This window comes from Aythya fuligula, chromosome 4 (genome assembly GCF_009819795.1).
Source record: "Aythya fuligula isolate bAytFul2 chromosome 4, bAytFul2.pri, whole genome shotgun sequence".
NCBI classification, from domain to species: domain Eukaryota; kingdom Metazoa; phylum Chordata; class Aves; order Anseriformes; family Anatidae; genus Aythya; species Aythya fuligula.
In genome coordinates, this window is record NC_045562.1 from 42,875,298 (window position 1) to 42,890,156 (window position 14,859).

The 14,859-nt window shown below is 40.0% G+C and overlaps 1 long non-coding RNA gene across 1 annotated transcript in view; it reads right to left on the reverse strand.

Moving 5' to 3' along the window:
• LOC116488710 overlaps nucleotides 1–14,859 on the reverse strand; it is a 156,397-nt gene that overhangs the window by 125,747 nt on the left and 15,791 nt on the right. The window lies entirely within an intron of this gene.

Sequence of the window (14,859 nt, forward strand, 5' to 3'; positions counted from 1 at the left end):
TCGTTGTTTTACATGGTATATAGACTTGGGTAACAAATCTTAATCCCGACTGAAAGGGCAGTTCAACATGAGCAAGCTTTTAATTTAAGTATCTTAACAAAGGGATTATATATTCTTCCCCTTCCTTACAAATCTTCAGAGGAAAAATACAGCGATGGCAAATGAAGTGGGGCATGAAACACATATTGTTTTCTGTTCTGGGAAGGTCTACTTAAAAACTGAGCAGATTTCAAAATGACAAAACAATTTTTCCTGGCAAGTTTGGTATCAGGCTTTGTTTTGCTAAACCTGATTATGTACTTTGGCTCCACAGCACAAGCATATGTTCCAAACCAATTTAGTCCCTGCTCAGAATGAGTCTCCTTATTTGTCCAACAGCTTCGGAAATCATTTTTTCATGCTGACTTTGAGTGACCGTTTAGCACACACTGCAAAGGTATTCCAGGGACAACAGACCTCTGCAGCAACTGAATGTCCAATTCATGCCTCTTCTTTTACACTTCTGGTCAAGTTGCTTTAATAAAGCCTTCCCTTTTCTTTTTAAACCTGCTAGCTGTATCACATGGGTTCCAAAGGAAAAAATCTCAGACTGCATTGACTATACTGTAAAACATGGCAGACATGGATAAAAGGGATGAAAAAAAAATTATAATGGCCAGGATTTCAAATATAGCCCTCATTTCCATGTGTTAACACAACACAGAAGTCTTCATATGTGCAAAACTCAGAATTAAAGATATAAAAGATGCCCAGATCTGCGTAACCTTTCCCATAACCTCTTGCAAGATTTTGGCTATTCTGAGACACTTCTAGTGTTCTGTCTAGTTCAGCTTCCAATTCCAAAATGAGACTTGTGTGCTACCTTCAGGCAGGAGGGACCAAAGGAGAAGGCTGATGCACAAGTTTCACTAGCCAGAACCATCCCTCACAGTCAGCAGACAACTTTTTCAGATTAAGTGCATTCTCATATTGGCAAAGCTACTAAAATTCTGTTGGATAGTTCTTTATCTTTTGCAAAGGCCCGTTCATCCACACTAAAGGTTCCCCTTCACTGTTATTCATGTGTTTCCCATACACTAAATATTTACAGGACGTCTTCCACTCTGAGAGATATCTGCTAGAACAAAACACAATTGTGCTTGCTATGAGAGCAATGCATCTTAATATGGAGACCCAAGAAAACCAAACTAACAACCACTAGCACAGCCGCCTGGCTTGACTAGACAAAGGAAACCAGTCTCTCTGGGACCAGCAAAACAGTACCAGCAGAACTGGATCTCTCTGTGTGTAAAAAATCATGGGGCACCAAAGTGGCTGGCACTATTAGCCAGCTTTGCTGTACTTTCTGGCCAACGTGACTATCTTTGTCAGCTTAGGAAAACCTAGGCTGGGCACATTACCAGAGGCTTAAGACTCTCAGTTGAGCTGGAGACCCCTTCCCTGGCAATTTCATTGTCACAGCAGCGTCACCACTGGACCTTATCAATGGGTTGGACAGGCCACCCAAGATAACCCATAACAGGCAGGCAGAAGCAGTGCATACCAATACTTTTAGCTATGCACAGTGACAGTGAGCAAACAAACTCTATTTAACACTTTGTCCAGTGCTAATATGACTTGGCTAATACAAGAGATTAACCTCTCTGCTTCAAATCGCTCTTCCTGCAAAGAAAAAAAAAAAAAAAAAAAAAAAAAGTATACCAACTTGCATACCTCACGCAAAAATTTTAAGCAATAGTGCTTGTTGACAGATAGGCAATATAACGTATCACACTCAGCTTTCCTTGCTCAATGGGAATGACAGATATTTCAGAGTTTCTGATTGTCTTTCACCAGGACAAGCAGCCCCGGCACAAATAAGGTTGCTTCCTTTGCTTTCCTGTGAAACTGTTTCTGGAAGGAAAGGTTAAGTGTTCAGCTCTATTATCTACTATGACTGGTGGACGAAGAAGGCTCCTATTAAAAAAAAAAAAAAATACTAAAAATATTTCCAAGGGTACTAGGAAGTCTCAGTTTCCCAGATCCCTATGATGGAAGGGGATGGAGGCAGGGATTTGTCATGCAGAGCAACACAAAAGTTTCACTCCTTAATTAGTGCAAGATAACCTGTGGGTACAGGATGGAGAAAATCCAAAACAAGTCCTACCATCCTCAGCTCCACAAATCTGGGCACCATCAAGCTCTTGCAGTGTGATCTCCAAAGACTTCAGGAAAAGCCATGTAGCTTACATTGGTCTTCTATAAGAGGAAAATCACTCAGCATATTTTCTTGAAAGCCACTTACTGGTGGCTGGTCACATTTACAGGAGATCAGAATAAGGTGTCTAGAATAACAGTCTTCAACAGCAGTGCCGACACACATCTTTGCAGGAGATTACAACTTTGATTAAAATTTCTAGGCCTCCCGCCATTACCCATGATGCCTTCTGCCTCCAGGTGCTGAGCTGAGGGGTACAGGCTTGTCATACTGACAGTTTCTCAAATGTGACAGGTTTCTGCTACTCATGCATGAACTCACTCCAGGATCTTCTTGTAACGTTATCAGGCTGAAATAAACTCTTTTAGTCTGAAGTAATGGATTGTGTTTCCTTAGGCTCAGGAAAGAGAGGCCTGGAATAGATAATCTTTTGTTACTGCCATAGCAGTCCTACCCCGGGCACCCTCTGGGGACATGACAGGGCTTTGCACTCAATCAGCTTCCAGCTTGCAAAATCTGGGTGGTCGACCACACAGCACCTGCTGCAAAAGGCTCAGCCATTCCTCTGGTCCAGGAAGGTCCATCCCTGCACTGTGGCTTCTCCCAGAGAACAGCATTTGGACAAAACTGATCAGCCCAAACTGATCTTCTGTAGAAGGTCATCAAAGGAAACAGGACTAATGGGCACTTAACTCTGTCCATTAGGGCCAAAAAGGTTGCACTCATGGCAATAGTCTCAGCAAGCTGAAAGTAACCGCGGTCCACTTTTCTCAAGTCCACTGTGACATGACAGAGGAAGCCCACTTGTTACCCTAACTGAATGTCTAGAAGCAGCAGGGGTCAGGCTGACAAGTCCAGTGTGGATCAGGAGAGGACATGGTTGGGCACAGGTACACCTATGATGTAGCTCAAGGTCATCTCTTCATCAGGTCCTGATGACTGTCATATCTTGGGACATGAAGTGTTCCTTGAGATCTTCCAGAAAGAGTTCAAAATGCCAAAGTCATTTCCAGCCCAAAACAAACCTCTCAAATCAGACAACAAAATTGAATTATAGATATACACTATTTCACTTAACAGCTTTTGTTTTAAAAATATTCCAGAATTGTTGTCACCAAGAATATATACTATAGTGTTACATGCTCACTATGTGACTACTCTGATCAGGAGGACTCTAACACAGCAGCCCATTTGTCAGTCACTGAGTTTTACCACTTCCTTTTCTCATCAGTTCCCTCAGTATTCTGAGGAAAGCCTTTAAGTGACCATCTTGGCTCATTTTCACATTTGACAGCATCACTGAAGTATGAACTCTGAAAGCAACAACCACTTGTCACAGCTACCTTTTTTTTCTTTTTTCTTTCTCCCCCCACCCCCCTTCCCAAATTCTCAATTTTGATTATGCCATTGGTCTGCCACAAACCATAGAGGCAGCTTTTATTTCTTCACCTGATATTTGGTAGGCATTCCAGATCCATACTGTCCTGACGAAGATCATTTGCACTTTTGGCCCTAGACTCTCTGAAGGTGTAAATAGGTCATGATCCAATGTGCGTAAGAGTATAGAAAATTCCACTAAGTCTGACAGGAGGTTTACCGCCTCCTTATCTAGGCTGTAGTATCCAAACGGCTAACTGCATTAGCCAGTCCTCAGGCAGCTAGCTCACAGTCCAAGTTACAGAAGTCCATTGGTCTGACCAGAAGTACTCAATGCAGACAGGTAATGATTACCAGCTCTAAGGAACGAATACTGTCCAAATAATAGAGAGCTGTCATATTGCATCTATCAATATCCCACAGTTTCAGCTGTTCTTGTAAGGTTCATCTTCACCCATGGTGATTGCTAAGTCAGAGGCAACACCTTGCCGTAGCTATCTCCAGTTCTGACAGGACACCTTGATATTTTCACAGTACAAATAAGCAAGCTGTTGAGTCTGAGCTTTTCTAATAATAGTTTTCTCTTGGATGGAGTGAAAGAGGAAAAGGAAAGGGGAATGTTATTTCAATATCATGGTTGTGGTTATACACTGATATCACTCTATTCCCTAGCTAAGTTTGTCCCATAGAGTTGTCCCATAGAGTTGAAGGGTCAATAGGAGTCAATTTAATTAGTTTTCTTACATGGAGTAATTATGTTTGTGTGTTAAAGATCTTGCTTAGCAGGTTTAACAGCTTGAGATTCAAAGCCTGTAGGACAGTCAAGTGAGACAGTGACACAGAAGTGGAATTTGAGGACAAAGGCAATGGACCAGCCCTAGATGAATGACACCTGCTTCCACCATTTTAATTTACCTTGAATATAAGGTAAGGAGGAACTTTTCACCAGAAAGTGATGAAATTTGTCAAGACAGTGTATGCAAGCATGAGACTGTACAACTACGTGCCCTATAAACTTAAACACAGTTATTTACATTCTGCTTGTTTTAACACTTCTGTTCAGCTGCTTGTAACATCAAGCTTTTCTTTTTGTTCAGATAAACCCATTTCTTCTGGAGTGTTACTACCAGCCGACGACTTTACTTCATAGGTAGCTGCATTCCAGTTCTGAGTGAATTGCTTCTTCCAAAGCAACTGTGTTTAGCCAGCATGAATTGAGAAGTGCTGGTGTAAGGTACATGACATGGCTTACCTGAGTACATTCAGTCAGACTGCAAAGAGCTGTGGGGTCTTCTAGACCAGAACTAGAAGCTTTTGCTCAAGGAAACTTGCTCAAGGCCTGCTTATCTGAATGGGCAAGACAGGGTTGTTCAATCTAATACTGATTTTCAACTTTCTACTGCTGTAGCACTTAGACACAATGCTCCCTTGTTAATTAAATGCAATTCAACTCTCTACCAAACACATTTATTTCTAAGCATTTGTTTTTAAGCAATTCCAGGAAACAAGCCCTCTTGCCTGTTCTTTCCCCTCCATCAGAACCATCTCCCCCTCCATTTGCCAGAAAGATGCCTTTTAATTCTGACCCTCCACGTATCTCCAAGCTAATCCACAAACAACTGCACTGAGGGGAAAAAGCATGACAGCCCTGCTTGGGGCCCAGGGCAGCGAGCTTTGCAGAGACCCTTTTGTTGTCCCCCAGGTAGGATGTTTAGCTCTCCATCCATGCAGCCCAAATTCCTTTCTCACCACACCCAAGGTCATTTTAATGAAAATTCCAAAGCCCATGCCAGGGGGATAGAATTGCTCCTAATCCTTCAGCAACACGTCATTTGATCCCCAGGCCCACTGGGGTTATTATTGTGTGTCTGCAGAGCACAGCAAAGCAGACAGGAGTAGAAAAATGGCAACCGCTGCAGGAGATCCGCTTCCCTTTCCCAACCTTTCTTTCAGATGGCTTTTTTTATTTTCCTCCTCCAGAGCACATTCACTGCCTGCCAGTTTTCAAGGGATAATGCCATGTTTTAAGTCACCCTCTGCCATTCCCTAGAAGCTGCACAAGTTTTTAATGAAATTAATGAGGAAGTTTAATTTTAAAGGCAGATTGTTTCCTCTGGTTTGCATTTTAAAAGGAACTGCATGTCTGTGTGGTCCACGCCTTACAGTACTGTACTGATGTTTTACATCTGTGCTCAAGCACTGCTTTAGCATCATGAACAACAACACAAAAACAAAAGTAAAGCAAAGTAGCATTTTTGGCAACATATATAGAGGAGGAAAAAGGAGCTAGTGAGTCCAGTACAACTACATTTTTTTCCTGGAATTCTTCCCACATTGATCCATGGGCCTGTGTTTTATACAGACAGCTTTTGGTAGATAAGGTTTAATTCTTCTTTGGTTTACTTTCCACCCCATGGCCTATCTGAGCACTACTTCCCTTTCCCTATCATGCTGAGATCTGGAAATCCACCGTGTCCCTACCTTAGGATGCCCCAGGCCTCACACACATCTGCTTGCCTGTTCTTATTAGCACCACTTGCCTCTCTGGCACAGAGATTTCAGACATTTCTGCCCCTGCCAAGATGCACATATATAAATTAGCAAGTTTCCTCTCCTAGATTTAAATACTTGTAGGGTAGGGCTCACTAGCTATTTACTACCCTTTCATCTCTTCCCAAAATGTGAAAATTTCCAGTGTGTTTCCTACAAGGAAATAGGACAGGGAATTTCCTTCCATAGAAGCAATGCTCAACTTACATAAAGGCTGTGATTGCTCTAAAACATACTACAAAAATGTTTACGATTTTCATTAAAATTTGCCCACTTCTTTTCTGCTACCTTTCACTTGAAAATCCCAAAGCCGGGCACAGCTGAGATGGGTATCATTATATCAAAGATGAAGTGGTAGCATAAGAAAGGCAGCTGCTTGGCCAAGGTCACCAGGCATGCTGTGGTTGAGACGGGAACAAATAGCAAAGCTTTCAATCCAGGCTGGGAATATATCCCAGCTTTCTCTACACCTGATAGGGACTGTAAGGGAGCAGTACCTTGAGCAACTCCTCTTCCAAATAGCTGCCCAAATCACATTGCTCTGGGATGAGGGGTAAGCAGAAAGCTTTGGTACTTTTCTGAACACTTTTGATCATTTCACCGAATCTGCAAGCACATAATTTTCTTCACTGCAGTCAGCTAATTGTGCATTGGCTTCACTCTGAACTGCTAAAGAAGCATTGTTCCTACAAGTTATAGAAACACAACAGTTAAAGGTACTTTGTCCCATACCCTAGAAGGTAGCACAACTGAACCAAGCTAAGCTTCTCCAGCTGCTCTTCTCAGTGCAAATCCTGTAACGTGAATGTTACCTTTACGCAATTGATCCTAGCCCTCATGCCACCCCATATTCCTAACACTTGATAAACTTCAGAGGAACAGGTTCAACTACACTGATTATTTTATTAAGTTTTCTAAAGTGAATTGAAAATACAAACTTGACAGTATACTGGCAAACTGATGGCCCCTTATGACAGAAAACAGAAGTTGTTATTGCACACGCTATCAAATAGACTACTGTATTGCTACCAAGGCCTAGGGAAGTCAGTTTATTTCCCTATAATTTTTTTTTTTTAATCTCATTTTTAAAAAAATCAGAGTTGAGTCACATAAATATATAGACTTTAAAGTATATTTATAAATAAAACCTTCTAATTTTTACCTTTTCTTTTTTTGCAAAAATTAGTAGCTATCTGAATGCCCACCCACCACCACATCCTTTGTCCACGTATGGAGCTCACCATGCATATCATCTCTCCCTTTTTAACTTAGTTTCATTCACTACTAGCTTTTCATAACAATATTATCCTGAAAATCATTCTTGTTTTATGAGATATACTTCACCGTTAGCTGTAAAAAAATGGTAAATAGGGCCAAATCTACTGATAAACTGAGCTAGAGCCAGGGATGATGTAAACACATTTACTCTGCCAATCCACCTTCTTGCATCCTGACCTGTCGTACTTCTGTTATTCTAGGCCTGGGCCCGATCAGAGACAGTTCTTTGTGCCAAATGATTAGGTAATCACACTCACATACACACAAAACTTAATGTAAAAAAAAGGAAAAAAAAGAAAAAGAAAAAAAAAAAACACATCATTAAAAACATTCATCAGATTTTAGTTTAAAAAAAAAAAAAAAATTGACAAAAGAGGAGGGGAGGAGGCCATTGGGGGTGATATGTAAAGAATAGGTGAATTTGTGGGTTTTGTTTGTTTTTTTATGTTATTTTACCTATTTTTTTATTTACTGGGGGGAGGGAGCAGTCTGGCTTGTGTTATCCTGTAGCTGTTGTACAGGATGTTAGGAGACTGATTGATTGATCACAACTCAGCTTGTCAATGACCAGCATTATAAAGGTTGATGTATCCCCTGTGGAGGAACTGTGCAGACAGACTTGACTGATGGATTGAGTATAGCAGAGTCCCACACTAGTCTGAATTGTAAAGGTTAATGCCATACCACGCAGGGGTCCTCCTGATTGATAGGATGTTTGACTGGTTGGAGCCCAGTCCCACAAGGATCACAATTCTGGGGGTTTGTGGCATGCTGAATGCCTCAACCCAACACAAAGCCAGGCTTCAGTTCACATGGCTTTCTTACATGCTAATCAAGAAGGTTAATTCATGACAGGTGAGGATTGCTGCAGCTTTCTATTTGTTAAGTACAATGAAGAAATGATTTAACTTGGCACCTATCTTGTGGATGGCTGCTCAGTTTTGGAGACAATATCTGCAATGTCACTGCTTTGTTCACAAAGGTGCATTGTAAAATCACCCAAGAAATCTTGGAGTGGTCAAATCTTTCTTCAAATCAAGCAGACTGTCTTTGCAGACTGTGTCTTACTGTTGAAGAGAGTCCTTGAGCCTTCCACATTGTCTCAACATAGAACCTTATACTCTTGCAAAATTAGGATAGCTTCATGCCTTTCTACCGTACTGCATTCATGCCAAAATAGTGAGAAACAGAGGTATGAAATAACTGTTTACACACACCAACCAGATATTCTCCCAAGATCTAATATACTTTTAGTATAAGGACATTGTAGTTACTTTAGAAATAAATAATAATGTGGAAGAAAATTCCAAAATTATCTATGCCATCCTGAAGCATGAGTTCTGCAGCAAAAAAAATATGTTTTGGAGCACAGGTTGCTTTTCACAAGTTTGGGCTCCAAATAATTTTGAATGCCTTAGATCTCACCACTTACTACGATTCATCTACTACAATTATGAAAGATGATTTATATTTTATTCAGTATCTTTCAGTTTTAATATCAAGTTTTCTAGCATGCAGTCAGAAAACTAGAACCTTGTTCCTTTTCAGTAATTTCCCTATCTATTAGTGTGATTTTAATAGGGAAAAATGTAAACATATATTCACTCAGAATAAAATTTCAAGTAAATTTACTTATAAACATAACAGTCTATATGTCTTCCAGATATAAACTCCATCTCCAAACTGACAAAACTCTACTGCTACCTTGATTTCCCTTTCTTCCTTTGGTACTTGGTTTCTCAGAGAAGAGAAAAGGAGTCCTGAGGTGTAGTGAGGTGTAAACCTTTAAACAACATGAAAGTAAAAGTACCAAGACTTTCACTGTTTTCCTCACTTCTACTGAATTCCCATGGAAAGTCACTGCTGCTCTACATGTTTCCTGATGTGCGTGATGTATTTTGTATCTAGATTCTTCAAAATCTCAAAGTGATAAAAGAAAAGTGATATATGGCAGCACTGCCCATTATTGGCAAAGAAACAGTGCAGATATTTCATGTATATTGAAAGTACAGCAATATATTGCCAGAATTCCTTCAAAATAAGAAGTAAAAGCAGTCATCACAGTCCTCATACAGAGCAGAAAGTGCAGGCTGAAATCAAAGCTAAACCCTGTGTAGCCTCCAAGGTTACCTAAAGTCCCAGTGTTCTTGCTGCTGCTGGGGCCACTGAGGAGGGAACAGGAGGAAATCCCCACCTGATTTTTTTGGGCCACTCCATTCCATACAAAGGAAAAAAGAAAAGGGATAAAAAATATATATATATTAAAAAAAAAATGGCAGGTTGGAAACCACAGCCGTTCCCCCAGAGGGTAGCACACTCTAGTTGGCAGAAGAACAGCTACACAAGTAGTAAGTGGAATTCTTCTACTACAACAGAGTGAAGCACTGCAGGCCATTTTGAAGAATAGTTGTAGGTGCAATCCTTGAACAGTTGCACAAAGAATCAGTGTCTGCACTTGACTGTCACCTGATGACCAAAAGATAACTGCAGTTAGAAAGTCTAAGGGCCTTAGCTGGAGACACAGAGACACAAGAGAAAAGGAGAAAGATTACATGTTCTAAATTGAAAAGTACCAATGCTAGGAATCAGTGAGGTAAAACTAAAAGTATCTGTAATGAACCCACAAACCTTTGGGCTTGGTTCGTCATTAAAATGTGTTTCTGTAAGCCAGTTAAGTCCTCTGGAGCAGAAATGGGAAGGGGGGGAGGGGGTTATGAAGCAGGGCATAGTTGATAGTAGCATGAAAAGATGCACATATTCCCAATTCTGACATTTGAAAATCCAAGAAGGAATTATTTTGAAGTTATCATCCTCAGAAAGAAATAATTACTGTTACTGGAAATCATGCTTTCTGTGACCTCAACTGATGTGGTTTAGATGCATGTTTGTTTAGGAACTTTTATGATTTAAAAGACAGAAAAATATATACCTAAGTATATGCAAATAGGAAAAACCTTGACTTCCACTTTGCAAGACAATTGTTCTGGAAACAGTTATACCTTTTTGACCAAAGGTATCTTAACAGCCTACCTTTAATTTTAATATATTCAAGCATGTGTCATGCAGAAGGTGCAGGAGCATTACCAGACATGGAAAAGACTGTGGGCAGGTCATACAGTATTTGTACTGAAAGCACTGAATACTCACAAAGGAAATGTGACAGAATCTATCAAACTGCGTATGACTTCCTTGCCGTGAGTCAGATAGGTTTTTACCTCCATGATTGTATTCCATTCCTCCCACTGTTAAGAAAAAAAAATATCTTCTCCATTTGTGGATAGAAATAAGCATTAGTTCCACCCTTGACTCATACCTTGCTTTTCCGACTCCTTGCAGCTGAACAGTCTGAAGGTACACACAGCAAAGTGTAACTAATTGCAAAGATTCACATTGCCAGAGTAGTTCAGGCCAACACTTACCCAACATACTTTGCATCATTCCCTTGCTGTAGACACTGCTCTTCCCTCCTACACAATTATGTTCCCCTGTCAAGTTTTGTTTTTTTTTTAGCTGTGTTATCTTCTTCACTGGAAGATCTGATATAGCAAGAAGAACTCTCGTTTCACATCCTACTAGACAGTCCTGGCACAACCAGAGGCTTTTTTTTTTTTTAACCCTCTCGCCAATAAGCTTTTGAACCCTTCTCTTTCCCAGACAATCTGATTCTCAGGCAAACTCTATCAGCTGCAGGCTAATTACCTAGATGCTTCCTCCTAGCTAATGTGCCATATTGTCTAGAAAAATTGCATTCCCTGAGCTGTGAGTTAAATACAAACAGGAGGTCTGGCTATCCATGAGAGTACGTAAACCTTGATTCTACATCTTCAGCCTGTTTCAGAGGCAGGATTTAAATCCAGGTTTCTAGAATGAGCCTGACTCTAAAATCTGATTCTCCTCTTATTTTCATTCCCCTTTGTATAAATATCCTAACATTCAGTGGAAACCCATATGCCATATGAATGAATACCTTAACAGTGATGTTAGTCTCCCTTACTCTCTCCCTCTGTCCTGATCCCATATCTTTTGCCTAGGCATCTCTTACTACCTCTTTTAGTCAGCAAGACTTTTGCCCTTAGGCTGGATCCACCCAAATTGCAGCCTCAGGTTGATAACAAGCATGGATACCTAACTTAGAGCTGCAGATACCACATGGCAGGGGGACGCCCAAAACCCAGACTGTTTAACCTGTGTCTGTCTATGCTATAGCTTTATTTCCTTCCCACCCATCCTTTCTATGAAAGAAAGGATGATCTGTCATATACCTTCAGGAAGAAAATAGATGAAATTAGTGGTAGCAACTGGCATTTTTGTTAACTACAGTCCTAAAAATACAAAAGGGTTATTTCAACCAGCTTGTATATAGTTGGAATCCAAAACTTCCTTTCACAAATACCAAACAAACAAACAAAAAATAAAGAAAGCTTTTATGCTTGCTGAAAAGAAAATTAAAACATTCTTCAAGAAATAAATTCCTTACTACATCTCACATTGTTTAATGAGGAGTTTTGTACTGAACGTGTTTATTGAAGGGGGGGTCTCCAAATAGCATTTGGAAAGAATGCAGCTAAGACCTGGGTGGGGAGTGGGTGGCCTCCTTGAAGATATTTTTCCTCTCTATTCACATAGCTACTGTGCAATCTTCCTTCCTGGAACTTAATCACCAAACTAACAACGGAGTTTCCTCCCACTCTACCCCGACACATCACACAGTTGACCCTTCCAGAAGATGTTACTAGCCAAATTATATTTTTCCTCTTCATGTTCATTTCCAGTATAATCAAAAGTGGGGGGAGATCTTCACTTAACAGAAACTTGGGAAGTCTGGCTTTCGGCTAGAACACATTTGCAAATGGGTGCCATTTCTTTTTTTTTTTTTTTTTTTTTTTTTTTTCCTCCAAAGGAATAACTTCAGAGAAGTAAGTAGGGAAGAGTTGCATACAGTTACTGAAATAAACACCAAAGGAAAATGACAGAGCCTCAGGGACAGGAGAAGAAAGGAAAAAAAAAAAAAAAAAAAAAAGGAAATTATTAAAGGATATGACGCTTCCATTTGATTTGTTTCACACCTTCTTCTTGCATGTCACTCCCACTAACTTAATGGAGATCAAAAGTCATGGTCATCTGTGTGCTCCCTGAATCCCTCTTTTATAATGCATATGGTGTAGATGTCCAGTCAGTCCTAAACCCCATTTCAGCTTACACATGCTCCTACTAGGACCCTTAACACAATCAGGACTCACATCACAGGACATTGCTTGGTATCTGGTCCCTCTAGCCCAGTTTTAGAAGATCTGCGAAGTGGGACACTAACAGTTTACTTGACAATGAGTCCTCTCTTTGCGTGTCTTTAACCAGTTAAGCCTGGTTTTATAATTGCCCTTTTACAATGCTCAATTACAAGCCAAAGAAATGAGCAGAGGTAAAGCAGAGCATAAGCTTAACTCCCCTTGGCAATCCTGAAGAGCCATATATCACAAGAAAGAGCCAGAACATTACATCACCATCTCAACATATGTTGATGCAGGCTCTGACAACCTCTTCATGTCCCTGTTTTTCCCTGTGTCATTATACTTGAGTCTCCCTTTACAGTATGGGAAGTACTTCCTGGCTTCGTACAGTTGGCACACTTCAACTCAGGTGAGATGAGTGGGAGGGGATAATACCTGTTTTGACATTGCACTAGCTGAGGCCTAACAACTCTGTGCTCTCAAGATTTGGGTGGCAGTGCAGGTATGAACTGGCAAAAATAAATTTACCAGAAGTTCTCAAGCAGTTATGCAGTGGCAAAATGAACAAGGGATTTTGGAGACCTAAATGGTAACTCCTTAAGTATGCAAATAAGGAAACAGAGAATATGAGAATTGAAGACTGCATTATAAGGTCTAACCAAAGGCCCACTGTTTGTAATGTCACATCTAAAACAGTGATCAATAACATATTAATAGCAAAATATCAGAACTGGAAAAATAACGGTATTTTCCTGGTATCCTCTCCTGGCCCTGAATTACAGGTCAGGGTCTTCAAGCCAGAAACAAAACCTTAAATGTATTTTCCTACCATTAATTTGTTCAAATGTTTTTCCTGAACTGGTATTGCAACATTACCATTGGCAAGAATTAGAAAAGAACCCATAAGCCCTAAACTGGCTTTCCTTATCATGAAATATTTTACTATGTCTCCAAAGAGAAGTAATTAGACAGCCAAACTAGGTAGTGTTAGCTCATTTGTGGTCAGTGACAAACAAAGGGAAGCATGTAAAAAAAAAAAAAAAAAAAAAAAGTGTTTTGTGTTCAGGGTAATGTATTTTCCTTCTATTGATCTAACCACCAAATAACATTTCCACACCTTAGGCCTCATGTTACTATCATAAGATAGTTATTGAGCTTATAAACTGCCTCATTTTTCTAGTGGTTGGCTAGGTACATTGTATTTCTTTAGCTTAATCCCTTTGGCACTGTAATTTTGACATCTGTAAGCAAGTCATGGGTGCCCAAACCATATAAAACAACATCACTGTTTGCAAATTTAAGCAAATAAATATCCAGCATAGATTTTAAGTCAGTCTGTGAGGCCTATCAGCCCAAGTATGTATTCTGGATCCCATTTTCTGCTTTCCTGCCACTGTGATGTCCAAAAGAGCACCAGAGACATAGGGACATTTCTCTTTGGCATTATGTTTGTGACAAGATACAGGGGGCGGAGGGGGAAGGCAGGTGGGAGGGAAGAGCTCTGTGCTGTGCAAGATTTTTGTAATTGTCTTAAATAGATAGATCTATAGATCAATGCTATTAAAATGAACACTGCCACTCACAACCATGACTTCATTTTGTTGTGTGTCAGCTTTATATTAATGCTCAGGCATAAAACTTGCATAAAATATAGTCCTTAAAAACATTGTACGGCCTTAATTTTCACTTGGAGAAGAAGCTCTTCAGTATCTCGCAGAGATGCTATCAAAAGGAAAGTGCTGGAAATTCTACTCCTGTCTGGAAAACCCATTTCCAGATGACCAGACTATGTGATTCTGAAAACTTCCTATGGTTTACAGCGGCATCTTTGAAGAGTAGAATTAAAATGCTTCTAATTCTCTAAACGACTTTATGTCATCCCATCAATGAAAGCCTGAAATCCTATTTTAGGAATTCATCCTGCCTCTTCAATCCTAATTCTTTGCTTATGAGGCTTTAGCTAGCATACACCCTGCAAATTGTTCAGTTCAAATATATATATATATATATATATATATACAGGCATGTATTTAGAAAAAGACAATTCAACATCTAACATTAGCAACGTCATACTCTCCACTGTGAAAGGTCTGTGTGGATACAGTGAATGTTGGTTCAACCTTGGCAAGTTCCTTCTTTAGTACATGGTATGTAGAGTTAGGGCAGTGATATATGTATGGCTGTTCACAGTTTCTAAAAGCTGGAGAAGCTTGCAATGGGCAAAAGTAT